Source organism: Ranitomeya variabilis, chromosome 3 (genome assembly GCF_051348905.1).
Source record: "Ranitomeya variabilis isolate aRanVar5 chromosome 3, aRanVar5.hap1, whole genome shotgun sequence".
NCBI lineage: Eukaryota > Metazoa > Chordata > Amphibia > Anura > Dendrobatidae > Ranitomeya > Ranitomeya variabilis.
This window is the reverse complement of record NC_135234.1, coordinates 741,568,004-741,595,990: the sequence shown is the minus strand read 5'-3', so window position 1 is coordinate 741,595,990 and position 27,987 is coordinate 741,568,004.

Below are 27,987 nucleotides of genomic sequence, written 5' to 3'. Positions count from 1 at the left end.
AGACTGCAACCTTGTATCCTCGTTATTCATCGCGACCTGCACCGCACATCACCATTCACACATTTCATTGGACGCCCCTTAGCAGGGTCACGGACCGGGTCTAGCCACCGTGACAACCCCTGGACTGCAACAGAGAGGCCCGGTACCGGGTACCCCTCGGCCCTGCGACAGTGGGGGCGCTCCAACTATCTTCGCTTACCCCACTTCATGTGGATCGGGAGAGAGGCCAGAAGCTCTAAATGGAAAAGTGAACTCTTAGGAGTGTCCAAGTGTGAGATCAGTTGTCTCAGGGCACTTGGCAGTGTGGGAGGAAGGAGAATCAGGGTGAGGAATATGCGGTCCACACTCACAACTACTCAAACTTGATGGTGTGGAAGATAGGGTGGTGGTGGTGGTGGTGGCAACGTGACTGGAAGCATCATCTGCTATCCATCCAACAAACTTTTGACACTGCTCTGGGTTCAATAGTGGTGTGCTGCTGCGTTCCCCTAGTAATTGTGACAGGAAAGTCGAGCGAGAAGATGTGGCTGTTTGTTCTGGCTCAATTTCAGCTTGCCCACGGCCTCGGCCTCGCCCTCTGCATACATCACCATCACGTCCAATTACCCATCCCTTGCCACGCACCTTGTCCATTTTAAATGGACTACAAAATTTTTCACGATCACTACAAATGCCTGAATTTGGAGCAAACTTATATGTGATCCGAGTGCCGGAAAACCACAGCAAAATGGTGCCAATAACTAGACTAAGACCCAGCACAAACAGTTCACTGGAGGCCTCAAATGCCACAATTTTTAGCCCACTGATAGGTGAGGCGTGTGAAGGAGATACCCCATTTTTAAATATCTGGCCTGTAAATTTTTTTTCTGCCAGCAAAATGGTGTCAATAAATAGGCTAAGACACACCAAAAAAAGTTCAATGGAGGCCTGAAATTGCACAATTTTGAGCACAATAATATGCGATCTGTGTGGCAGACTAAACCCAGTGTAAAATATCTGCCCTGTAGGTAAATATTTTTTTTTCAGCAAACTGGTGTCAAGAACTTCTATAAGACACTCCAACAAAATTTTACAATACCACATAAATGGCAGAATTTTCTGCGTACTCAGATGTGATCGCTGTGACGGTCAAACCTCTGTTTTAGATAGCTGGATTTTCACACTGTACTATCGAAAGGATCTGAGGAAAGGACGTGAGCACTGTGATGCCCAGGCGAGCACTGAGCATTACCAAGCATGCTCGCTCATCACTAATTGTTATCTTTTTCAGTGTGAATAGACTGCATAGCCTAGATTGGAAGATTAGGGAACAGCCAAACTCCCCCCACCCACCCCTAGTTACTTCTGAAATCCTAACCCACATTCTGGTCTCATAAAAAAAACTCTCAGTGTAAGGTTAAGTTCACACGTTGCAGAATTGCCGTGGAAATTTCCGCGGCAATTCTGCGCCTCCTGCCGCGGGTATATCGCATGCAGAATTAGGCATGCATATACCCGCAGAAAACTAGCATTTTGCAAGCATAATTAGCTTGCAGAATGCTAGAGTTTTCCAAGCGATCTGTAGCATCGCTTGGAAAACTGATTGACAGGTTGGTCACACTTGTCAAACATAGTGTTTGACAAGTGTGACCAACTTTTTACTATAGATGCTGCCTATGCAGCATCAATAGTAAAAGATAGAATGTTTAAAAATAATAAAAAAAATAAAAAAAATGGTTATACTCACCTGCAGACCTCAGCGGCGTCCGTTCCTATAGCTGGTGTGCGGTGAAGGGCCTGCGATGACGTCGCAGCTTGTGATTGGTCGCGTGAGCGGTCACATGCGGTCTCGCGACCAATCACAAGACCGCGACGTCATCACAGGTCCTTCACCGCACAGCAGCTATAGGAACCAAAGCGGCAGCGTGCAGCGGAGAGGCCGGAAGACTGCGGGGGACATCGAGGGTGAGTATATCACGATTTTTTATTTTAATTCTTTTATTTTTTACCAATTATATGGTGCCCAGTCCGTGAAGGAGAGTCTCCTCTCCTCCACCCTGGGTACCAACCGCACATGATCTGCTTGCTTCCCGCATGGTGTGCACAGCCCCGTGCGGGAAGTAAGCAGATCAATGCACTCCTATGGGTGCAGAATCGCCGCGATTCCACAATTTTAATGAACATGTTGCGTTTTTTTCTGGAATGCGATTCCGCTCAGGAAAAAAATGCAGCATGTGCACAAAAAATGCGGAATGCATTCTATTACATAGGATGCTTAATGCTAGCCTTTTTTTGCGGTTTTATAGCGTTTTTATAGCGAAAAAACGTGAAAAAAACGCGAAAAATATGCTACGTGTGCACACAGCCTTAATGTTGGTGGAGCCTGCTTTTCTGGGCATGACATCACTGAACCTAACCATGTAGGTGACAGATATCTCCCATCCAGGACCTGAGCAACTGCATCCTTACAATGGATATATATTTATATATGAAGAAAAAATAAAAAGATAGCTGCTATCTGCTCTCATCTGTTTCCTCCCTCTTTCCCTCGCCTCTCTTTTTTCACATAGGCAGAATGCATCTAGTGTGGATTTTAGGGGACTCTTTAGTGTACTGGGGAACTATGAGGGATGATATACTGAAAATGTGCATCAGTTGGGTTTTTATAAAAGCGAGGTCGTAGCTAAGTGGACGGAGGTACGAGGTATGAGTTAGTGACAGGTATTACCATTTTTTCATCATTTCACTCAACTGGATCATTCCCCAGAGGTGTTGGTACTACATGTTGAGGAAAACGATTTGAGCAATTGCCCCTGCAGGGATCTGATCGGGGACATTTGCCATGATGTCCTGCACATCTGTACATCTTATACGAACATGACGATAGTGTGGTAGGATATTATACCCAATCAAAATTGACACGCTGCCCCAGCTATGGAAAAGATCAGTAAGAGCAGAATAAAAGTGAGCAGTGCAGTGGGGAGATGTTTAGAAAAGAGCTATAGGGTCGTAGTGAAGCATACGGATTCAGAGACCGGCAAGGGGAATTTGTGGTTGAATGATGTGGTGCATGTGAATGCAGTAGGGATTGATTTATGGGCCTAAATCATTCAGGAGGGTTTGGAACAGACATTTGGAACAGGGAGTTGATGGTATAGAAATACAGTGTGTTCCAAATTATTATGCAAATAAAATTTCCTCATATTTTCTCTAAATTACCTATCTGAATTGCAGTCATTGTTATTTTCCAGTCATCTACTATTCTAGTATAATTGCAATGCTTTGGAACAAACTTCCTATGAAAACAGTATTTTAAAAAAAAAAAAAAACACTCAAAATGCATGTTCCAAATTATTATGCACAGCAGAGTTTTCAACCTTTTTTATTTTATTTTGAACAAAAAAATGGTCAATTATGAAGTTATAAGCATTATCGGCTTATTAAAAAATTAAATCAAACAGTTTTCAAGTGAAAACTTTATTCTAGGTGAAGTTACATTTGCACATAGGACCCCTTGTTCGAAAGAAGCTTCTGAACTCTCTCGTCCATTGAATTTGTCAGTTTTTGGATGGTTTCTGCTTCAATTGTTTTGCATGTGGACAGAATACCCTCCCAGAGCTGTTACTTAGATGTGAACTGCCTCCCGCCATCATAGACACTCCTTTTGATGATGCTCCAGAGGTTCTCAATGGGGTTGAGGTCAGGGGAAGATGGTGGCCACACCATAAGTTTGTCCTCTTTTATGCCCATAGCAGCCAGAGATGCAGATGTGTTTTTTGCGGCATGAGACGGTGCATTATCATGCATGAAAATTATTTTGCTGCAGAAAGCACGGTTCTCCCTCTTGAACCATGGCAGGAAGTGTTGTTTTAGAAACTCCACGTAGATTATGGAGTTCATCTTTACCCCTTAAGGGATCATAAAGAGGCCGACAATCTCTCTCCCCATAATTCCAGCCCAAAACATTACTCCACCTCCTCCTTGTTGGCGCCTTAGCCGTGTTTTCTTGGGGTGTCCATCAACCAGCCATCCTCCACTCCATCCATCTGGACAATCGAGCGTTGCACGGCACTCATCGGTGAACAAACAGTTTGGAAGTCAGTCTTCATGTATCGTTTGGCCCACTGGAGCCGTTTCTGCTTGTGTGAGTGGATAGAGGTGGTCGACAGGATGGTTTATGCACCTCTGAAGGACCCTGCATCTTGTTGTTCTGGGGACGTTGGAGGCACCAGGAGCTTCAAAAACTTGTCTGCTGCTATAACAAGGCATTTTTGCAGCTGCTCTTTTAACCTTACGCAATTGCCTGTTGGAAAGAGTCCTCAATTTTTCCTTATCAGCACGCACACGTGTGTGCTGGGAATCAGCTACATACTTCTTGATTGTGCGATGATCACGATGAAGTGTCTTGGCAATGTTGATTGTAGTCATGCCTTGACCTAAATACTCCACAATTTGTTGCTTCTCAGCAGCCGACACATCCTTTTTCTTTCCCATTTTGGCAAAAAATGTAGGCTGCTTAATAATGTGGAACTGCTGTTATGACCTGGTGGTAACGGAGCAGCACTGATATGACCTGGTGGGTAAAATAAATCATGAACAAGCTCTGAGGAGGTGGTAGCTTTACTGACCGCAATCCCTAATCCTAACACAAACACTAGAAATAGCCGTGGGACGTTCCTGTCACTCCCTAGACGCCTTGTCACAGCCTAAGAACTAACTACCCCTAAAGATGGAAATAGAAAACTATCTCGCCTCAGAGAAATTCCCAAAAGGAAAGATAGCCCCCCACAAATATTGACTGTGAGTGGAGAGGGAAAATGACACACACAGAGATGAAAACAGATTTTAGCAAAGGAGGCCAATACTGACTAAATAGACAGAAATAGAAAAGGATACTGTGCGGTCAGTAATAAAAAACTAAAAATCCATGCAGAGTTTACAAAAAATAGCCTCCACACCGACTCACGGTGTGGAGGGGCAAATATGCATCCCCAGAGCTTCCAGCTAGCCTGAATATTTCACAATGACAAGCTGGACAAAAAGAGACATAACTTTAAACTGAACAGTAAGTACAAAAACTAGCAAGAACTTATCTTATGCTGACATGGACTGGCCATCAGAGAATTCCAAGGAGAGGACTGAGTCTAACCCAGAAAACATTGACAGCTGGCATGAATTACAAACCAGAGCCCAGTTAAATAGCAAGGCCAAGGGAGCTGATTAGTGAAAGCAGCTGCCAGGCCAGACTCCAGGAGCAGCAGTTCCACTCGAAACCACCAGATGGAGCCCAAGGGCAGAACTCCCAAAAGTACCATTCACAACCACAGGAGGGAGCCCAAGAACGGAATTCACAACAAACTGCCTTCTTAAGTAGTCTTGCCTTTATTTGGACACACCTGCCAAACTAATTTGCACAGGTATCTGCAATTGCTTTCAGTGATATAAAGAGCCCTGACACACATCACCATCAAGGAGTTTAAATGACAAACAAAAAAATTCTAACCTTATCACTCCTAAACTCTTTGTGCATAATAACTTGGAACACAGTGTAGTTTTCCAGCAATAGTGATGCCTCCGAGCCTGCGGTAGCCCCTGGGGGTAATGCTGGATGATTATGATATCTGTTTCCATCAGGTTTTAGAGTTCGAAGAAGCTCCTCATCTCCTAACCTCCTCATGGCCGCTTATTACTACTGGGTCATCTGAACAACACTACCAACTTTCACCAACTTTACTTCTTTCCCTATTATTACGGTAACTGAGGAATTACATCCTTCTGTCTTCAGCTGAACTTTCCCCCAACAATGTCAACAATTTTTATTCTTGACCTTCAGAAGTATATATAAAGCAATTATAGTTTAATAACATGATTCTGTATTTACATTGTACTAACCACATACATGTATTTCTTTTCTATATAGATTTTAATGTTTGGGGAAAAAAAGTTAAATGCTCCTATTATTTATGCAAGTATAATACTAAAACGTATATTTGGTGTTTTTTTTGCTTTTGTTTTCTCCTTTAATGATATATTTTACATTCCCTTTTACCTCTCGTTTCCTACTGTACCCTATAATGTATATTACCTTTTTCTCCCCAATATTCCTCTTATTTTCTCACTTCCTTTTCTTATTTTCCTGTTTTGTCTTTAAATTTGAAAATTTAATAAAAGTAATAATTAAAAGAAATAAATTGGCCAAAGCGGCTTTAGTTTTACTGCCGATCAGAAGCGGTGTTTGCTGCGCTGTCATTCACATGGCAAACACTGGATGTTTGGGCCCCCCATTTAAGTGAATGGGGTCAGGGTTTGGGTACTGGTACCCGAACCCGAACTTTTTGTAACTGTTCAGCCGAACTCACCGGACCCGAACATCCAGGCGTCTGCCCATCTCTATTCATACGTTGTTGCAGAAAACGCCTTTTATTCATGTGGAATGAGATTATATCATTGTGATCCATTTCTGTAGATATTGTGATCCCTCAGGTAACAGAATTCTCAGGGGAACCAGTAAGAGCAATAAAAGTTTGTTGTTTGGCCCAGAAGATCCAGGAATAATAGAGAATTCTATATAAAGGTTATTGTAGAGGAAATTCTTGGTTTTATGACTTGGAATGTTAGTTGTAATCCATGTAAGCTGTTCAGATCAGGAGAAGATCCTGGTTTCTTGAGGGAGTTGTTGTGTTAGATATTGTAGAAGACCCGATCCGCCATCTGGGGAGGAGATGGTAAAGCTTCTGTTCCCTTTTATTACTTTGATAAGTCTGTAACCCCTAACCCCCAAGGGAGATTTTCAGTTTTTAATTTTTGTTTTTTCCTCACCTTATTCCAACAGCCATAACTTTTTTATTTTCCTTCCTCATAGCCATGTGAGAGCTTTGTTTTTTGTGGGATGAGTGTTACTTTTGAAAGACACGAGAAGAAAAATGGCAACCAGCGAACGTCCTCCATACAGCAGAAATAACTCTTGGTGCTTCTTGACAAAACTTCGAACTGGGCAATATTATTTCATAAAAATTGTTGCAACTTCAAAGTGTTAAAATAATTCTATTTATTAATATAATTAAAACTTTATAATTCACATGGAAAAATAGTAGAAAAACCAACTAGTTTCAAATGTAAACAAGCATCTTTAACCCCTTACCCCCAAATCCTGTTTTCACCTTGATGACCAGGTCAAATTTTATGATTCTGACAAGTGTCACTTTACGGGATGTTCACACGTTGAGTAACAGGAAAAAATGGACCCCAAAGGTTGTTGTGCACGTTTTACTGAGTATGCTGACATCCCATATGTAAGGAAAAACTACTAATTGGGAGCATTGCAGGGCTCGGAAGGGAAGGAGCATCGTTTGACTTTTTGAAAGCAAAAAATGGCTGTAATCGAGACTGGATGATTTTTTTCTGTTAGCCTTTATAAAAATTAAAAACTTGGGGCTGAAACAACAGTTTAGGGATAAAAATGTAATTATTCTATCTTCACTGCTCAATATTATAAAATTCTGTGAGGCACATGTGGTGTCAATATGATCACTGCACCCCTAGATGAATTAATCAAGTGTGTAGTTTGGAAAATTAAATCACTTCATTGGGGATTCTGCTGTTCTGGCACCTGAGGGGCTCTGCCAATGTGACATGGCACCATCAAACCATTCTAGATCTAAACTCCAATATGGCGCTTCTTCCCTTCTGAGCTTTGCACTGTGCCAGAAAAGTACTTTTCACCACGCATGGGGTTTCGGTGTACTCAGGACTAATTACATTACACATTCCCCCATTCATTTTCTCCTATAATTCCTTTTGAAAATTAAAAATTTGGGCCCAAAGCAAAATTTTAGTGGAAAAAATGTTAACTTTCTATTTACTCAGCCTAATCTTATACAATTCTGTGAATCAGCTGAAGGATAAAAATGCTCACTACACCCCTAGATGAATTCCTCAAAAGTTGTGGTTTCCAAAATGGAGTCACTTGTGGGGTTTCTACTGTTTTGGCCTCTAAATACATTCCCTTAGGGGTGTAGTTTACAAAAGAGGGTGACTCATGGGGAGTTTCGACTGTTTATTAGTGTTGAGCATTCCGATACCGCAAGTATCGGGTATCGGCCGATACTTGCGGTATCGGAGTTCCGATACCGAGATCCGATACTTTTGTGGTATCGGGAATTGGTATCGGGATTAATATCAATGTGTAAAAGAAAGAATTAAAATTAAAAATAGGGATATACTCACCTCTCCGGCGGCCCCTGGACTTTACCGCCGTAACTGGGAGCCGTTGTACCTAAGAATGCGCGCTTGAAGGGCCTTAGATGACGTCACGGCGCTCTGATTGGTCCGTAGCGGTCGCGTGACCGCTACGCGACCAATCACAAAGCCGTGACGTCACCTGAGGTCTTTCAAGCGAAGTCCAGGGCGCATCAGAGGGTGAGTATATCCCTATTTTTTTATTTGAATTCTTTCTTTTACACATTGATATGGATCCCAGGGCCTGAAGGAGAGTTTCCTCTCCTTCAGACCCTGGGAACCATACAGGATACCATCCGATACTTGGTGTCCCATTGACTTGTATTGGTATCGGGTATCGGTATCGGATTAGATCCGATACTTTGCCGGTATCGGCCGATACTTTCCGATACCGATACTTTCAAGTATCGGACGGTATCGCTCAACACTACTGTTTATGCATATAAGGGGCTCTGCAAACACTCTCGATTCCAGCCAATTTTCTGCTCAAAAAGTTAAACGGTGCTCCTTCCCTTCTGAGCCTTGCCGTGCACCCAGATAGCAGTTTTCCACTACATATGGGGTATTGACATACTCAGGAGAAATCATACAACAAATTTTGGGGTCCATTTTCTCCTGTTATAAATAAATTGGGTCAAAACCAACAATTTTATGAAAAAAAATAAAATGTTAATTTTTTTCCTTCTACATTTCTTTAATTCCTGTAAAGCACCTGCAGGGTTAATAAACTTCTTGAAGGTGGTTTTGAGCACTTTGAGTGGTACAGTTATATTGAATGGTGTCACTTTTGGGTATTTTCTGTCACATAGGCCCCTCAAAGTCGCTTCAAATGTGATGTGGTCCAAGAAAAAGTGCTTTTGTACATTTTGTTGGAAAAATGAGAAATTGCTGATCAACCCCTTCTAACTTCCTAACAAAAAAATTATGTTTCATAAACTATGCAGATGTAAAATAGACATGTGGGAAATGTTAGTCATTAACTATTTTGCGTGACATATCTCTCTGGCTTAAGGGAATAAGGTTGTAAAACTTGAAAATTGCAAAAAGCTTAGAAACAAATAAAACCTTATACTTTCACAAAAAATGTATACTAAACCTAAACAAAATACGGGCGACGGCCATGGCAGGGAGATAGAAAAAATAATAATATCAAGGACAGCAGATGTTCTCACACCACTGGAAGTGCTGTTAGAAAACTTCAGTATTACCAAACACAAGTCACATTTGGCCTCTTTTGCAAATTCTGGCAGTCAGATTAGCGAGGAGAACGTGAAGGATGCGATGGAGTATGTGTGCTATTGTTTTCTCAAGCACAGCAGGATAATGTAGCCTCTGACAGTGACATCATCAGCTGGAGTCAGCGTTTCTGCTGAGTTTACCTCCTCAGCCACCACATCATTTAATGTTGTGCAGAGCAAAATGTCCAATCTGTTAATGACACCTGTTTCTATTCTGCCCCAAAGTCCCCTAGCCAACAGCACCCTGGAGGTTAAGGAACATAATACACCAAAAAAATCTTCTTCTAGTTGAGATTTTGGAAGACATGAACACAAATTAAGGCCGGCCTCACACTTGGCGTAAGACAATACGCCACGTATTATACGTCCGTACTACGGCCGTAATACGGAGAAATGTTCCCAAAATATTGATCCGTAGTCAGGGTGTGTCAGCGTATTTTGCGCATGGCATCCTCCGTATGTAATCCGTATGGCATCCGTACTGCGAGATTTTCGCGCAGGCTTGCAAAACCGACATCTAATGGATTTATGTGCTCAAATGTTCGGGAAAACATATATACAGTATATATATATATATATATATATATATATATGTCATTGAGACACATATATATATATTCTGTATTTAGATTTCATTCAGCGCGATATGTGTTAAAAGCCGGTAATTCAATTGCCGGCTTCTCATTTCTCCTGCACAAACCCGACAGGATATGACACATGGTTACATACAGTAAACCATCTCATATCCCCTTTTTTTTTGCATATTCCACACTACTAATGTTAGTAGTGTGTATGTGCAAAATTTCAGCGCTGTAGCTGCTGAAATAAAGGGTTAAATGGCGGAAAAAATTGGCGTGGGCTCCCGCGCAATTTTCTCCGCCAGAATGGTAAAGCCAGTGACCGAGGGCAGATATTAATAGCCAGGAGAGGGTCCATGGTTATTGGCCCCCCCGTGGCTAAAAACATCTGCCCCCAGCCACCCCAGAAAAGGCACATCTGGAAGATGCGCCTATTCTGGCACTTGGCCACTCTCTTCCCACTCCCTGTAGCGGTGGGATATGGGGTAATGAAGGGTTAATGCCACCTTGCTATTGGAAGGTGACATTAAGCCAGATTAATAATGGAGAGGCGTCAATTATGTCACCTATCCATTATTAATCCAATAGTACGAAAGGGTTAAAAAACACACACACACATGATTTAAAAGTATTTTAATGAAATAAACACAGCGGTTGTTGTAATAATTTATTGTTCTCTCAATCCATCAGGAACACCCTCACTTGGAAAAATAATAAACGCACAAGATACATACCTTCTGGTGAACCGTCTCGTCCCACGAAGTAATCCATCTGAAGGGGTTAACTAATATTACAGGCAGGAGCCCTGCTAAATGCAGCGGTGCTCGTGCTTGTAATTCCCCAGTGAATAAATGAAATGTAGGTCAATGACCTACATTTCATTAATTCGCTGGGGAATTACAAGCACGGAGCACAGCTGCATTTAGCAGGGCTCCTGCCTGTAATATTAGTTAACCCCTTCAGATGGATTACTTCGTGGGACGAGACGGTTCACCAGAAGGTATGTATCTTGTGCGTTTATTATTTTTCCAAGCGAGGGTGTTCCTGATGGATTGAGAGAACAATAAATTATTACAACAACCGCTGTGTTTATTTCATTAAAATACTTTTAAATCATGTGTGTGTGTGTTTTTTAACCCTTTCCAACAATTGGATTAATAATGGATAGGTGTCATAATTGACGCCTCTCCATTATTAATCTGGCTTAATGTCACCTTCCAATAGCAAGGTGGCATTAACCCTTCATTACCCCATATCCCACCGCTACAGGGAGTGGGAAGAGAGTGGCCAAGTGCCTGAATAGGCGCATCTTCCAGATGTGCCTTTTCTGGGGTGGCTGGGGGCAGATGTTTTTAGCCACGGGGGGGCCAATAACCATGGACCCTCTCCTGGCTATTAATATCTGCCCTCAGTCACTGGCTTTACCATTCTGGCGGAGAAAATTGCGCGGGAGCCCACGCCAATTTTTTCCGCCATTTAACCCTTTATTTCAGCAGCTACAGCGCTGAAATTTTGCACATACACACTACTAACATTAGTAGTGTGGAATATGCAAAAAAAAAGGGGATATGAGATGGTTTACTGTATGTAATCATGTCTCATATCCTGTCGGGTTTGTGCAGGAGAAATGAAAAGCCGGCAATTGAATTACCGACTTTTCACTAACACCGCTGCGTATTTCTCGCAAGTCACACTGCTGGTCAGTGTGGAATCCGTATTTTTCTCGCCCCCATAGACTTTCATTGGCGATTTTTTTGCGCAATACGGTGACAAACGCAGCATGCTGCGATTTTGTACGGCCGTAGAAAGCCGTATAATACTGAACCGTAATATACGGCTAATAGGAGCAGCCCCATTGAGAATAATTGTGCCGTTTATTTTGCGAGTTTTACGGACGTAGTTTATGCGCTCATACGTCCGTAAAACTCGCTAGTGTGAGGCCGGCCTAAAGCACAAAAACCATAAGTGAGATCATCACAAAAATCTCTTGATGTTAAGCAGTGATGGTTTTCTATATTTTAGCGAAGCATTTGTCCATCTCTAGCAACTATTAAAGGTGTTTCTCTTCCATGTGTCTTCTCTGATGTCTAATGAGATTGGATTTGTAGGTAAAACATTTTCCACATTCTGAGCAAGAAAATGGCTTCACCCCTGTGTAAGTTCTCTGATGTAAGACCAAACCTTTTCTATAGGCAACATTTTTCTTACATTGTAGACATGAAAATGGCTTCTCCCCTGTGTGAGTTCTTAGATGCTTTACAAGACTTGTTTTGTGCCTAAAACCTTTATCGCATTCTCTACATGTATATGGTTTCTCCCCTGTGTGAATTTTTATATGTTCCAAAAGACTTGATTTCTGAGTAAAATTTTTCTCACATTCTGAGCACGGAAATGGTCTCTCCGGTGTCTCATTTATCAGATGTTCCACTAAACCGGGGTTATGTTTAAAATCTTTACCGCGTTAAAGGGAACCTGTCACCCCCAAAATGGCTGGTGAGGTAAGCTCATCGGCACCAGGGGCTTATCTACAGCAGTATGTAATGCTGTAGATAAGCCCCCGATGTTACCTGAAAGAGGAGAAAAAGACGTTAGATTATACTCACCCAGGGGCGGTCCCGCTGAGGTCTGGTCAAATGGGCGTCTCAGGTCCACTCCGGCGCCTCCCATGTTCATTCCATGACGTCCTCTTCGGGTCTTTACGCCGCGGCTCCGGTGCAGGCGTACTTTGTCTGCCCTGTTCAGGGCAGAGCAAAGTACTGCAGTGCGCAGGTGCCGGAAAGGTCAGAGAGGCCCGGCGCCTGCGCACTGCAGTACTTTGCTCTGCCCTCAACAGGGCAGACAAAGTACGCCTGCGCCGGAGCCGTGGCGTAAAGACCCGAAGAGGACGTCATGAAATGAAGATGGGAGGCGCCGGAGCGGACCGGAGACACCCATCCGACCTGACCGCACCTGGACCGCCCCTGGGTGAGTATAATCTAACGTCTTTTTCTCCTCTTTCAGGTAACATTGGGGGCTTATCTACAGCATTACAGAAGAGAGGTAAAAGGACTTTTGTTTGTGAATATTTCCTACTTTCTTCATCCTAAAATAGAAAACAGTTCCAGAAATTATTTCACACTTTGCTAATTTCTATATGAAACATCCAGAACGGGAATATAGCATGTACCAGTGATCAGCAAATCAAGATGGCGTTTCATTTTCCTAGTAACACAACAAAAGTATCAAATAAAGCAGTAGTCAATGAAATCTAATCAAACTTGTATCCATATATACTTACGTAAATGTATTAAAATCAATTATTTTATTTACCTTAAAGAATTGTCCACTACTTGGACAACTTCTTCTCATACCTCACGCTTGGCCCCCATAAAATAATAAAGCTTCTACTCACCTCCTGTGCTGGCACCATTGTCACGGTGGCGGCACTCGCTCTCCCATGCTATTGTTGTGACATGTGATGCCAGCGTCCAATCAGTGCTGGCATCACTGTCCCCGCCTCCTGTCGAATTGAGCACGTAAAGGAAGTCCGAGATCAGCTGCAGCCCAGACTTTCTCTTCATATTCAAATTTTTCCGAAAGCGGGTACAGTGACACCAGCGCTGATTGGGCGCCAGCGTCACTTGTTACAACACCGCATGAGAGCTCCAGGGAGAGCAAGTGATGACACGTCGGGAACATCGCCGGCACAGTATGTGAGTAAAGGTGGAGCGCCTCCACAGTAAGGGCAATGGGGTACTCGGTACCGGCCCGACCCGGTACGTGGCCCTTTGAGGGATATGGTATACCTTCCCACAGGTGAAGTGTGTCCCCAGGGCTTCCCAGAAGTGTAGGTGGTGATGGTGGATGATGTAAGGCGCAGAGAATAATGAGGACACAAGGTTGCAGTCTCTTTACCTTTACTGGAGGCTTCAACATCCACAGTCCAGGGTACAGACCACAGGGTAGGTAGAGTCCGGCCAGTCTGAAGGCAAATCCAGAATCCCCTTATCCAGGTGGAAATCAGTAGCCTTCCTTCTAGCGCTTGTGTGTTGTAGTACCTCCCTGCTGAGCTTCTCGGTAAGGTCCTCACAACTCTTGTAGATGTTCTAGATGTTATTTCTTCCTCTCTGTCCCCCAGATGGTATGGATAGGACAAACCCGTATGACTAATGGCCTGAGGCTTATTTATAGGGACCCTAGAGATGCCCCAACCCCCACAAGTTGCCACCGTGTCTTCTTAGGTATTAAGGTCGGGCAGCCAACTTGGAATTGACTGTCCTGCTGGTCTCTGGAGCAAGGCTTGGGGATGGTTGCTCCCTTGGTGTTCCGGCCACTGGCTACGCACCTCAGAAGGAGGCAGCCTATTATAGGGCAGAACTCCTTCTGGTGTTCTCTCCTTTTGCTATGACTTCGTTTCTCACCCTCTACAACACAATTCTCTTCGTGTCCTTTCTTAGGATGCTGCCTCACGTGGGGCAGGTGCAGCTCCGTGTCTTTCTGTCTCGCTAGGCCTCTGTCAGGATCCCACCTCTGACAGGGACCCTCTGTCTGCAGCTCCGATGTTCCTCCTTTCCCCTGTCTGCCTGACAGGTCTTGCCTGGGCAAAGCCCAGTCAGCTTCTCTCTAACTATCTATCCAGCCCACCAGTTTTACCCTTCTGTGAGGAGTGCCCTAGCAAATAGGAGAAAGGCTCCCCCTGGTGGTCTGGAGTGTGAAGTGTGGTGTATGGTTTGTGATACCTGGAAGGAAGATCTCCTTTATTGCCATCAGATGTAATATCACTCCCCCTGGTGGAAGAATGACATCACTGCAACGACCAGGACTCTGGGGCGCTGCACTGGCGTTATTTTATGGTGGCCAAACATTTTGATCAAGAAGGGGCTGTCCTAGTAGTTGACAACCCCTTTATTTACTAACAAAAATATATGTGCCAAGTTAACCTCCCAAAGAGCATGTGGAGCCCGAGCAAAAGTCTATGATGTAATTTCCCTTAAGAGCCGCATGGATATAGGCCATCTTCATGAGAAAATGAACGGCATGCTCATTATATGTGCCACAGTATCCAACGCCCATGATAAATCCAGCTACACAACATTGACCACTTTACCCCAGGCTAATCTGGGACATACCTCATCACTGAAAAGAAATCTGAAACTTTTGACACATTAGCTATTGTAAAACGATGACTCCCTGTATTCCCTGGCTGTCACGCAGCTGTCCAGGCAAGTTGGGAGTTGAAGATTGACAGCAGTTGTTGTGCAGGAGGTTGCTGATCTTCATCATAGAAACTAACCAGATTAGTTTCAATCACTGTTGAGTCCAAGCGGACACCGGTTGAGAAGGTTAGCATCAGCAACTATCAAGGAGAACATCTTGCACACCACATACAGTATATCCCCAATGATGTATGGAAAGTTGCAGGGCCTGTAGTTTTCCATTTCCATCTCACTTTTTGTCTCCATATTTATTATGTGTCAGTTTTGTTGAACAGATCTTATGATATAATGCTTAAATATTACAGGATCTGTTATTCTAATTAAAGGCTCTATTCACCTCCTAAACCAATATTTATTGCTAGAATACATCTATGAATTAAGTAATTTTTCAAACAGCCTTCATTGAAAAAAATCATATTTTGTATCTACTGCTTCCATGCTTTATCTTTTTACTTTAGTTGCATTAGTGAAAAATGTAGCTGTAAAGAATTATTATGCATGCATTTGGATCGCCCCCATGGGGCCGTGGGGTACTCGGTACCGGGTCATGTGGTTCACATGGGGGATGTCACGGTGGCTGACCTGGTCCGTGGCCCTGGGACGTCCGTGTAAAAGGGAAAGGTCTTTAAAGGGATAAAGTTTGTGTTCGTGACGCCACCTGTGGTATTCGGTCACGGTGACCGACGCTGCTTTAAGGGGTCCGCTGGGGTGATGTTATGGTAGCTAGATGGTATACCTTCCCACAGGTGAAGTATGTCCCCAGGGCTTCCCGGTGTGTAGATGGTGGATGTTGAGAGGCGTAGAGAACAATGAGGACACAAGGTTGCAGTCAGTTTACTTTTACTGAAGACTTCAGCATCCACAGTCCAGAGCACCAGATCACAGGGCAGGCAGAGTCCAGCCGGTTTGGAGGCAAGTCCAGAGACCCCTTGTTCAGGTGGAAATCAGTAGCCTTCCTTTGCGCTGCAGTGTTGTAGTCCTTTACTGCTAAGCTGCTCATAAGGTCCTCACAACTGTTGTAGATGTTATGTCTCTCTCTCTGTCCCCCAGATAGGATAGGACAAACCCGTATGGTGGCTTGAGGCGGTTTGTAGGGACTCTCTCATGCCCCAGCCTCTGAGGGGTGCCACCGTGCCTCCTGGGTGTAGGGCGGACAGGTAATGTGAAATTAGCTGTCCTGCTGGTCTCTGGAGCAAGGCATAAAGGTCCTTACTCCCTCGGTGTGCCGGCTACTGGGATTCTGCGCCTCAGAAGGAGGCAGCCTGTGCAGGGCTGGTCCCCTTCTGGTATCCTCTCCTTTGCTCAGACTTCCTTGCATGCTCACTGCAATACAGTTCTGCCTTCTGAATGTCTCTTCCCAGGAGCTGCAGCACTTCAGGCAACACGGCTCCTCTGCTTCCTTTACCTCTGTCTCCCTGACAGGAACTGAACCCTTTCCCTCCAGATCAGGATGTTCTTATAGGGGAGTTCACCTAAAACCGGCTTAAAGCACCCCCTTCTGGTCTGGAGTGTGAACATGTTGCATGCATTGTGTTACCTGACAAAGAGTTCTCCTACATTGCCTCCAAATGTAGCATCACTCTCCCTGAGAGGAAAGCAATACCACTGTGATGATCAGGACCCTGGGGTGCCGCACTCCCCCCCATTAAATCCAGTACTCCCGGATTGAGAAAAGAAAACAACAGTTACAGGTTAAAAAATGCAAACATTTTGAAAAACATTTTTGAAAAACATTTGAACAATTATAAACTTTGGCTTCCCTTTATGGGAGGTGAGGACACTTGAACGTTGCATTAACAAGTTTATAAGAGTACATCTGTTATTGTCTTTGGTCAGATGAAGCAAAAAAAGGCTCTACCCATGCTGGCAATGTGGGCAGAACCAGGGTGCACCTTGGAGGTGCCAAACTATATACAAAGAAAGTTTTTGGATAAGCATTGTCCATTACAGCAATGTCCATTTTTTAAACCTGTAACAAAGATAAGCAAACAATTCAAACATGTAACAGCAATTATTGACATTGTTAGTCCCAGTAACGAGCTGGGATTTGACCTTTGGTACTATGAATAGACCTGCGCAGTTCCTGATCTAACATGCCTGCTGTTACTGTAGTGGACCCACTAGTGTGTGTACTATCTGTATTATGTAGGTAAATGGGGCAAGAGTCTGCATCTTCTTAGACTCACCATAGGTCTGACAGATTCACCAATAGCAGAGGGTGGATTCTCTGGTTCCACTGCTGGGGTGACATTTGCTGCTTGAACCTGTTGGTGCAAAGTTGTTGGTTGGTTGGTTGGTTCTTCTGGTTCAGGATGGTCTGGAATCACATTTTGTTCTGGTATTTCCAGCTGGGGAAACGTTAAGACAGGTATCATGATGGCCTGATGTACTTGAGTCCAAGACTGTGGAAAATCTCCAAGAACAGTGTGTATCATCTTCTCTTCCACAGGTGGAGATGATCCTGGATCTGTTTCTCTGTACCTCAATTTATCAAGACATTTCTTGAGATGGTCTCTAGATATTACCGTCGAAGTTTCTCCTCCATCTTTGCTGATAAGACAGACTTTAGTATTGTCAAAGTTGGACGGTAAGATGGTATATGCTTCTGCTTCCCACTGATCATCAAGTTTGTGCATTCTCCTTTTATGCTTTAACACTTGTTTACCTGGTGTCAAGGGAATTGCAGGAGCATGTTGGTTGTAGTCTCTCTCTTGTTTTTGTCAGGCTTGAGATAGACTTCTTTTGACACACTCTTGTACTTGGCGGTACCTATGTTGTCTTTCTGTTTCCTAATCTGCATCAGATGAGTTAGGACTCCCATGTCTAGATCAACAGGTAGTTTGCTGGATCTTCCTCTCATCAGGTATGCTGGAGTGCAGTTGATGGAGTTCACTGGAATGTGGTTGTACAAGTCTACCAAGTCTGGCAACTTTTCTGGCCATAAGTTCCTTTCCTGTATAGGTAAGGTCTTCAGTAGGTCAATCACTACTTGGTTCATCTTTTCACACATTCCGTTGGTTTGTGGGTGGTACGGTGTTGTTTTGATCTTTTTGCATCTGTACAGGTTGCATCTCTGGCAAGTTGGGCATTCTGGACAATGCATCGGCATTCGCATTCTTGTGCCCTGCATGGTACTTGATGGTGAAATCATAATTGGACAACCGGGCCATCCACTGTTGCTCCAGGGCACCAAGTTTTGCTGTGTTTAAGTGTTTCAGTGGATTGTTATCCGTGAAGATGGTGAATCTTGCCGAGACCAGGTAGTGCTTGAATCTTTCCGTCACTGCCCAGACAATGGCGAGGAGCTCCAGCTTAAAGGAACTGTAGTTTTCAGGGTTCCTTTCAGTGGGATGAAGTTTCCTGCTGGTGTAGGCGATTACCCTTTTTTTTGCCTTTCTGGACCTCGGACAACACGGCTCCTAGCCCCATGTTGCTGGCATCTGTGTACAGCACAAACGGTTGGTCATATTCAGGGTAAGCCAGTACCTAATCTCCCGTCAGAGCCAACTTCAAACCAGTGAAGGATCTCTCCAGTCCGGCGTCCCAGTCAAATGGGGTATTCTTACCCTTGGTTTTCTTGGATTGGCCCACTAACAGGTCTTGTAGGGCTTTCTTAGTGAAGTCTTTGATAAATCTTCTGTAGTAGCCTACCAACCCGAGGAACTGCATGGAGGTTGCTGGGCTTTGGCCAGTCTCTGATCACAGTGACCTTGTCAGGGTCTGGGGCCACTCCTTCGGCGCTCACCACATGGCCCAGGTACTGCACTTTGGGCTTTAACAGAAGGCATTTGGATGGCTTTACCTTTAGACCAAAGCTAGACAGAGCTTCGAACACCTCGGCCAGGTGCTCTAGATGGTCCTCATAAGTTTTGGAGAAGACAATGACATTGTCCAGATACAGCAAGACGGTTTCAAAATTCTTGTGTCCAAGACAGCGCTCCATCATCCTCTGAAATGTTCTTGGGGCATTGCACAGTCCAAACGGCATGTAGTTGAATTCGCAGAGATCCATCGGTGCGGTGAAGGCCGTCTTTTCCTTATCCGCTTCTGCTACGGGAACCTGCCAGTACCCACTGGTGAGATCCAAGGTAGAGAAGTAGTTAGCAGATTTTAAAGCAGCTAATGACTCTTCTATTCTAGGCAAAGGGTATGCATCCTTGTGTGTAATGCGGTTTATCTGCCTATAATCTACACACATTCTCATCGTGCCATCTTTCTTCCTGACGAGGACTAATGGAGCTGCCCAAGGTCTACGACTGTCTCTAACTACCCCAGCCTCCTTCATCTCTCGCAACATGTCTTTGGCACACTGATAATGAGCTGGAGGTACAGGACGGTATCTCTCTTTAATGGGCGGATGATCTCCCGAGGGGTTTTGATGTTGAATCCCTTTTACCTGCCCAAAATCTAGTGGGTGTTTGCTGAATACTCTCTCATACTCATGGACCACCCGTAAGCTCGTTTTTGGTGTGATGGTGTAGAGTCAGTGCCCACGTGTAGTTTCTGACACCAATCTTCCATTTGTCCTGCAGAGCTATTGTCCTCTGCCTGGTGGAACGGGACCAAGCGTTCTGTTACCTGTATCACATTATTATCAACAGTAAACAGTTTGGCAAATGTGGCATATTTGGTTAGGTAGACCTCTTTATCTCCACAGTTAAGAACACGTACTGGAACTCTCCCCTTGCGGACCTCAACCACCCCTCTGGATGTCAGGATTGTGGGCCTACTATCCAAATACACAGGTTCTACCAGGGCCTGGTAGTCTTTACCTCGGAGGCCTATTGCTGCCCGACACCATATTAACATTTCACTCATGGGGGGTATTGCCATGGGGATTGAATCACTCACTGTGGCATGGCCAATTTCTCCACCAGATAGTTCTACCTGCTGTCTCTGTACCAGAGCTCTGATTTCTTTCTGCAAAACACATTGCTCACTGGAACCAGCAGTTTCGGCCACCTGTTGTAATAGGACAATAACCTCTGCAAGACAATTTTCTATGACATTAGTACCAATGGTTATCATAGGGTTACATTCATGGTGATCAATATCAACAACCACTATCCCTTGGGATTTCAACTCTACCCGCCCCACTTTAATGGTTACCTCTTTGTATCCCACTTGTGGTAAGGGCTGACCGTTACTGGCTACTATGGTGAAATCATCATCAGGGCCACGAGTAATGTCTGTGTCAGCCCAATAACGTTTATAAAGGATGTAGGGCATATTTGTCACCTGAGAACCAGTGTCCAACAGAGCGTTCATGGGGATACCATCGATCACAATGGGGATAACAGGTCATCCTCCAACGTACTTGTCTCTCCTGTTTTGTGGGCCTGGTCATCCTACTACTGGGGATTGACCCTCTGCCCCAGGGGTCGCTCGTTTAAATGACAGTACCTTGCAATGTGGCCTGCCTGATTGCAGCGGCGGCAGATGGGTCGTCTGTCCTGATGATAGCGATCGTCGTCTCTTCCTCTGGTCGGCGGGATCCTCTTCTGTCGTCGCCAGGGAACATCCTCTGGTCTGAAAGCCAGCGTGATCTTCTCCTTGGGGGGCCTCCTGTAGGGACTGCATGGTCCGGGCTAGCACTGCAAAGTTCATAGTCAGCTCCTGCAGCTCGAGGTGTAGTCCTGCGGGAGAATTGTCTTCAAGGATCTGGGCATCGGCCTCAGCAAGGACTTGAGGATCTGGCGCCACCTCCTGGTGGTAAGTGAGGGCTTGGCTAGGTCCGGATTCTGCATGGCCAGGAGGCGCAGTTGGGCCCTTTGGTTATTGCACAGGAGTCCCTCCATGAACCGCTCTTTTAAGAGTTTGTCTTCATCTTGCACGCTGTTAGGGTCAACCTGCCTGATTGCCCACAGTGCTTCCTGGAGATTAAGCACATAGTCTCGTAGGCTATCCTGCGGCCTCTGCTTGGCCCATAAAACTTCAATTTGATTTCTGTAGCGGTGCAGGTGTCAAAGGTGGTTTTAAGCTTAGCAAAGATCCGCTGCACAGTCCCTTTATCCACAGCTGGCCAGGATTTCACTTCTCTCAGGGCCGCTCCAAACAGTTGGCCCGTTACAATGTGAACTTTATGATGCTCTGTCAGGGGATAAACTTCAAGCAGGCTGCAGAGTCTTTCTTTAAAGTCAGCTAATGTATGCGATTCTCCAGAATATTGCGGGAGGCAGGCTGCTCCTGGTATGTACGGCATGGAGAGGGGCATGATGGCCGCTGTAGCTGGAGCGGTGCCTGGCTGGCTGATGGTAGCGGCAGTCTCTGCGGGACCTGGCAGCAGTACAAGGCCTGCGGCTGCGTCTATCCCGGGGCCTGAGGGCACATCCACGGCAAGGCCTGGGGGTGCCATTAGGTCTGCGGCTGCAACTGCCGCCAACTCCCCTCCCTGGTTAGACTTTGCTCTTCCCCCTCGCTAACCTGGTGGAAGTTGGGGCTCCTCTCCGGAATCAGCAGCGGTTCCTCCGGTGCTCCGCTTGACTCTTTGCAGGGTCTCTTCTTTCAGCTCCGCTGCACGACGTCTTCACTTCCGGCGTTCCAGGCAGCAGGGCAGAACCCATTCTTCCTGCTTTGCGCTTTTTGGCTAGCTCCGCCCACGAAGGTACGTCTCCTTCCCCTTGCGCTCCACGCAGTGCAGCAATGGCGGCAGTTCTTGCGGCAATTTTTGGCGGCAATGCGCAATACACAGTCTTTTAGCACAAATCAGTTAGGCAAAGTCTTTTAGGCACACAACCCGCTTTGCAGGCTTTAGTAGATCCTGCTTGTGACGCCAAAGTTGGATCGCCCCCATGGGGCCGTGGGGTACTCGGTACCGGGTCCTGCGGTTCACAGGGGGATGTCACGGTGGCTAACCCGGTCCGTGTAAAAGGGAAAAGTCTTTAAAGGGATAAAGTATGTGTTTGTGACGCCACCTGTGGTATTCGGTCAGGGTGACCGATGCTGCTTTAAGAGGTCCGCTGGGGTGATGTTATGGCAGCTAGATGGTATACCATCCCACAGGTGAAGTATGTCCCCAGGTCTTCCCGGTGTGTAGATGGTGGATGGTGAGTGGCCAAAAGAAGAACGAGGACACAAGGTTGCAGTCTCTTTACCTTTACTGAAGACATCAGCATCCACAGTCCAGAGCACCAGATCACAGGGCAGGCAGAATTTGGCCAGCTTGGAGACAAATCCTGAGTCCCCTTGTCCAGGTGGAAATCAGTAGCATTCCTTTGCGTTGCAGTGTTGTAGTCCCTTACTGCTAAGCTTTTCATGAGGTCCTCACAACTGTTGTAGATATTATGTCTCTCTCTCTGTCCCCCAGATAGGATAGGACAAACATGTATGACTGGTGGCTTGAGGTGGTTTATAGGGACTCTATCATGCCCCAGCCTCTAAGGGGTGCCACCGTGCCTCCTGGGTGTAGGGCAGACAGGTAACATGAAATTAGCTGTCCTGCCGGTCTCTGGAGCAAGGCATAAAGGTCCTTACTCCCTTGGTGTGCTGGTTACCGGTATTCTGCGCCTCAGAAGGAGGCAGCCTGTGCAGGGCTGGTCCCCTTCTGGTATCTTCTCCTTTGCTCTGACTTCCTTGCACGCTCACTGCAATACAGTTCTGCCTTCTGAATGTCTCTTCCCAGGAGCTGCAGCACTTCAGGCTACACGGCTCCTCTGCTTCCTTTCCCTCTCTCTCCATGACAGGAACTGAACCCTTTCCCTCCAGATCAGGATGTTCCTATAGGGGAGTTCACCTAAAACAGGCTCCTTGATAAGGCTGTATATGACTGCGGTCCATAGAAGAGTGCTCGAGATGGAGAGGACATATATAGGAGGGTGTATGATGTTGAGGCTGATGGAGCCATACGGTGGACAGCTGGATTGTGTGGTGGACCCCTATTAAGGATGAACAAAAGAGAAATTAGACAAAAACTCAGAACAAACTACATTAAAAATTACTCTCTAGTCCCTCACTAATGCGCAGGAAGTCAACAGGGTGGGCCATTTATATGGATGCACCTAAATAAAATGGGAATGGTTGGTGATATTAACTTCCTGTTTGTGGCATATTAGTATATGGCAGGGGTGGACTTTTCAAGATGGTTGGTGACCATGGCAGCCATTTTGAAGTCGGCCATTTTGGATCCAACTTTATTTTTTCCAATGGGAAGAAGGTCATGTGACGCATCAAACTTATTGAGAATGTCACAAGAAAAGCAGTGGTGTGCTTGGCTTCAACGTAACTTTATTCTTTCATGAGTTATTTACAAGTTTATGACCACTTACAAAATGTGTTCAAAGTGCTGCCCATTGTGTTGGATTGTCAATGCAACCCTCTTCTCCCACTCTTGACACACTGATAGCAACACCGCAGAAGAAATGCTAGCACAGGCTTCCAGTATCCGTTGTTTAAGATGCTGCACATCTCATATCTTCACAGCATAGACAATTGCCTTCAGATGACACCAAAGATAAAAGTCTAAGGGGTCAAATCTGGAGACCTTGGTGGCCATTCAACTGGCCTATGACGACAAATCCACTTTCCAGGAAACTGTTCATGTAGGAATGCTGGGACCTGACACCCATAATGTGGTGGTGCACCATCTTGCTGGAAAAACTCAGGGGACATGCTATCTTCAGTGCTTGGCAGTACTTGGCACAATATACTTGAATCACTACTTATAGACAAAGGCAGCATCTTATTCATTTACCAATACACCCCGTTCATTGTTATATACATTTGTGATTGAGGATATTGTCATATTTGCATTTAGCTGAAAAGTTGGGTTCCTGGAGTTGGTTAATGGTGGAACTTTGCACCTCAGTCCAACACTGCCTACATCTGTAACTATCCCTAAGAGATGGCAACAAGGATGGAGTCTTTATAATGTATTGTTTACTCCTAAGTTTGAGCCTATTGGATGTGACTATATTATTGATCATTTTGCATTTACAGTAAGAGATACAGGTTTTGTTTTTCTAGATTATCCCTCCTAGAATGGGGTCATTTTTAAGATTAGTTCAATGTTTGCAAACAAATTGAACATGAAGAGGAAGTCAGAGCTCAGCTGCAGCCCGGACTTCCTCTCATGTTCGATTTGTCCAAAGACGGGAGCAGTGATGCCTGTGCTGATTGGGTGCCAGCGTCATGTGTCACCACACCGCATGAGAGTCCCGCAGAGAGGGTGAGTGCTGACACCATAGGAACGGAGCTGGCATTGGAGGGGAGTATAAGCGTTATTATTTCAAGAAGGGGTTGTCCTAGTAGTGGACAACCCCTTTAATGATTACATGTGAACAGAACTAAGAAGTTTTGGACACTTATATTGAAATAAAACGGTCACCCTTAATGCAGCATCCTTATATTCCAATATTCCACATGAGAGACATTCATTCCATCCAAGAATTTCTATAGTGACCCACCTATGCCCAACATTCAGAGTGACTTATTAACTGCCACGTTTTTCCTAACTAGGGGTCCGCCAACATGATCGTTGTTTTCAGCTATCCACCCTTTTGATCAATCGGCCCCCTCATTATACACACACTCCTATATGCACGCTCTACATTACACTTCTTTATAATTCCCATTCACCGCCCTATCATTCACCATGAAAATGAAAGTCCCATAAAAGGGACTTAAGTTAAAAAAATGGTAAAAATAGTAAAAAAAAAAAAATTAAAAGGGCCAAAATACAATGCTTTTTCTTCATACCATCGAACAAAAAGTGGAATAAAACGCTTTCAAAATACTAATGTTAATTATAATAGTATTGCTGAAAAAATCATCTTGTCCCACAAAAAAACAAGCCACCATACAACTCTGTCAAAGGAAAAATTAAAAAGTTATAGCTCTCAGAATGAAGCGATGCAAAAATAATTATTTTTTCTATAAAAATTTTTATTGTGTAAAAGTGCCAATACATAAAAAAATCTATGTAAATATGGTATTGCTGTAATTGTACTGACCCGAAGAATAAAGCTGCCTCATAAATATTATCACACATGGAACAGCATAAACGTCCCCCACCCCCAAAAAAAATTATTCTAGAATTGCTGGGTTTTGTTCATTCTGCCTTTCAAAAATTTGAATAGAAAGTGACCAAAAATGGTACCAATAAAAATGACAACTCGTCTCTCAAAAAACAAGCCCTCACATGACTGTCGGCAGAAATATGGAAAAAATTATAGCTCCCAAAATATGGTGATGCAAAAACTATTTGCAATAAAATGCGTCTTTTACTGTGACAGCTGCCAAACATAAAAACCCGTTATAAATCTGGTATCACTGTAATCGCACCGACCAGGGGAATAAAATCACCTAATCATTATACCGCACAAGGAACAGCGCAAAAAATAAATAAAACCAATTCTTTACCTGCTGTTGATTTGTTCACCCTGCCTTCCAGAGATCGAAGGGCTAGCACATGTTTGTGTGAAAAAATTTAAAAAAAAAAAATTCATTTTCACCTTGTAAAATTCTCTGAAACACCTGTGTATTCAAGGTGCTCACCACAAGTCTACATAAATTCCTTGAAGAGTCTAGTTTCCAAAATGGGGTCACTTGTGGGTGGTTTCCACTGTTTAGATACATCAGGGTCTCTCCTAACACCAAATGGCATCTGCTAATGATTCCAGCCAATTTTGCGCTCCAAAAGTCAAACGGCGCTCCTTCCCTTCCGAGCCCTGCTAGTTTTCCTCCACATATGGAGCTAAAGGAACATTTTTCTGGGAAAAAGTAAAATTGTATTTCTTTTCCGTCCACGTTGCTTTAATTCCTGTGAAGCACCTGAAGGGTTAATAAACTTCTTCAATGTGGTTCTGAGCACTTTGAGGGGTACAGTTTTTAGGATGGGGTCACTTTTGGGCATTTTCTATTACATAGGAACGTCAAAGTCACTTCAACTGTGGTCCCTTAAAAAACTGGCTTGACACCACTCTCAGGTTTAAGGGCACAAAAATTAAAAGTTTGAAACTTGCAAAATGTTCAACATTTTTGCCAAATTTCCAATATTTTCAACAAATAAACACAAGTCATATTGATCAAAGTATACTACTACCATGAAGTACAATATGTCACGAAAAAACAATTCCCAGAATCAGTGGGATCTGATGAAGCGTTCCAGAGTTATCACCACAAAGTGACACTGGTCAGAATTGAAAAATTTGGCCTGGTCGAGAAGGTGAAAACAGGCTTGGGGGCTGAAAGAATTAAAATGCTCATTCTCGGCAGCACATTATCCGGTGTAAAGACATGCTGCCGAGAACAATGATATTTGATATGAGCCCACAATGACTATCATTTTGTGGGCATGAAAGTGCAGTCGGCCTGTCTAAACGACTGGTGATCAGCTAAGCCGAGTGCTAAACGGCCATGATCGGCCAGTAGATGCAATCTAGGCTTTGGTTGTTTTTTTTAATCCTATTCACATTTAAAAAAATAATCTTTCCCAATTATGCAGATTTTCATTGCGGTTTTCATCCTATTCAATGCTTAGTAAATGGAGCAGGGAGAAATCTGCAGCCAAATCCACAAGGAAATCTGCATGTGTTACTTGGGGATTTTGTTGCGAATTTCTAATCAAATCAGCAGCAGAAATTTTCCACAATGTGTGAACTTAATACACATTAGTATAATCATAAAGCACCACTGTCATGATTCTCAATGGCGAGAGAACATAGCCCAGCATATATGAGAACTAGCTCTTGGAAGATGGAAACTATACTGACCATGAACTAAACCTGCCGCACAACTAGAAGTGGCCGGGTAGCATGCCTACGTTTTTTTATCCCTAGATGCCCAGCGCCAGCCGGAGAACTACCTAATCCTAGCAGAGGAAAAGACAGTCCTGGCTCACCTCTAGAGAAATTTTCCCAAAAGGCAGACAGAGGCCCCCACATATATTGGCGGTGATTTTAGATGAAATGACAAACGTAGTATGAAAATAGGTTTAGCAAAAATCGAGGTCCGCTTACTAGATAGCAAGAAGACAGAAAGGGCACTTTCATGGTCAGCAGAAAACCCTATCAAAACACCATCCAGAAATTACTTTAAAACTCTAGCATTAACTCATAACACCAGAGTGGCAATTTCCGCTCACAAGAGCTTTCCAGACACAGTAACGAAACAGCAGCTGTGAACAGGAACAAAATGCAAAAACACACAAGGACAAAAGTCCAACTTAGCTGGGAGTTGTCTAGTAGCAGGAACATGCACAGAAAGGCTTCTGATTACATTGTTGACCGGCATGAAACTGACAGAGGAGCAAGGTTATATAGCGACTCCCACATCCTGATAGGAGCAGGTGAACAGAGGGGATGATGCACACAAGTACAATTCCACAAGTGGCCACCGGGGGAGCCCAGAATCCAATTTCACAACAGTACCCCCCCCTCAAGGAGGGGGCACCGAACCCTCACCAGAACCACCAGGGCGATCAGGATGAGCCCTATGAAAGGCACGGACAAGATCGGAGGCATGAACATCAGAGGCAGTGACCCAAGAATTATCCTCCTGACCGTATCCCTTCCATTTGACCAGATACTGGAGTTTCCGTCTGGAAACACGAGAGTCCAAGATCTTTTCCACAACGTACTCCAACTCACCCTCAACCAACACCGGAGCAGGAGGCTCAACGGAAGGCACAGCCGGTACCTCATACCTGCGCAACAATGACCGATGAAAAACATTATGAATCGAAAAGGATGCAGGGAGGTCCAAACGGAAGGACACAGGGTTAAGAATCTCCAATATCTTGTACGGGCCGATGAACCGAGGCTT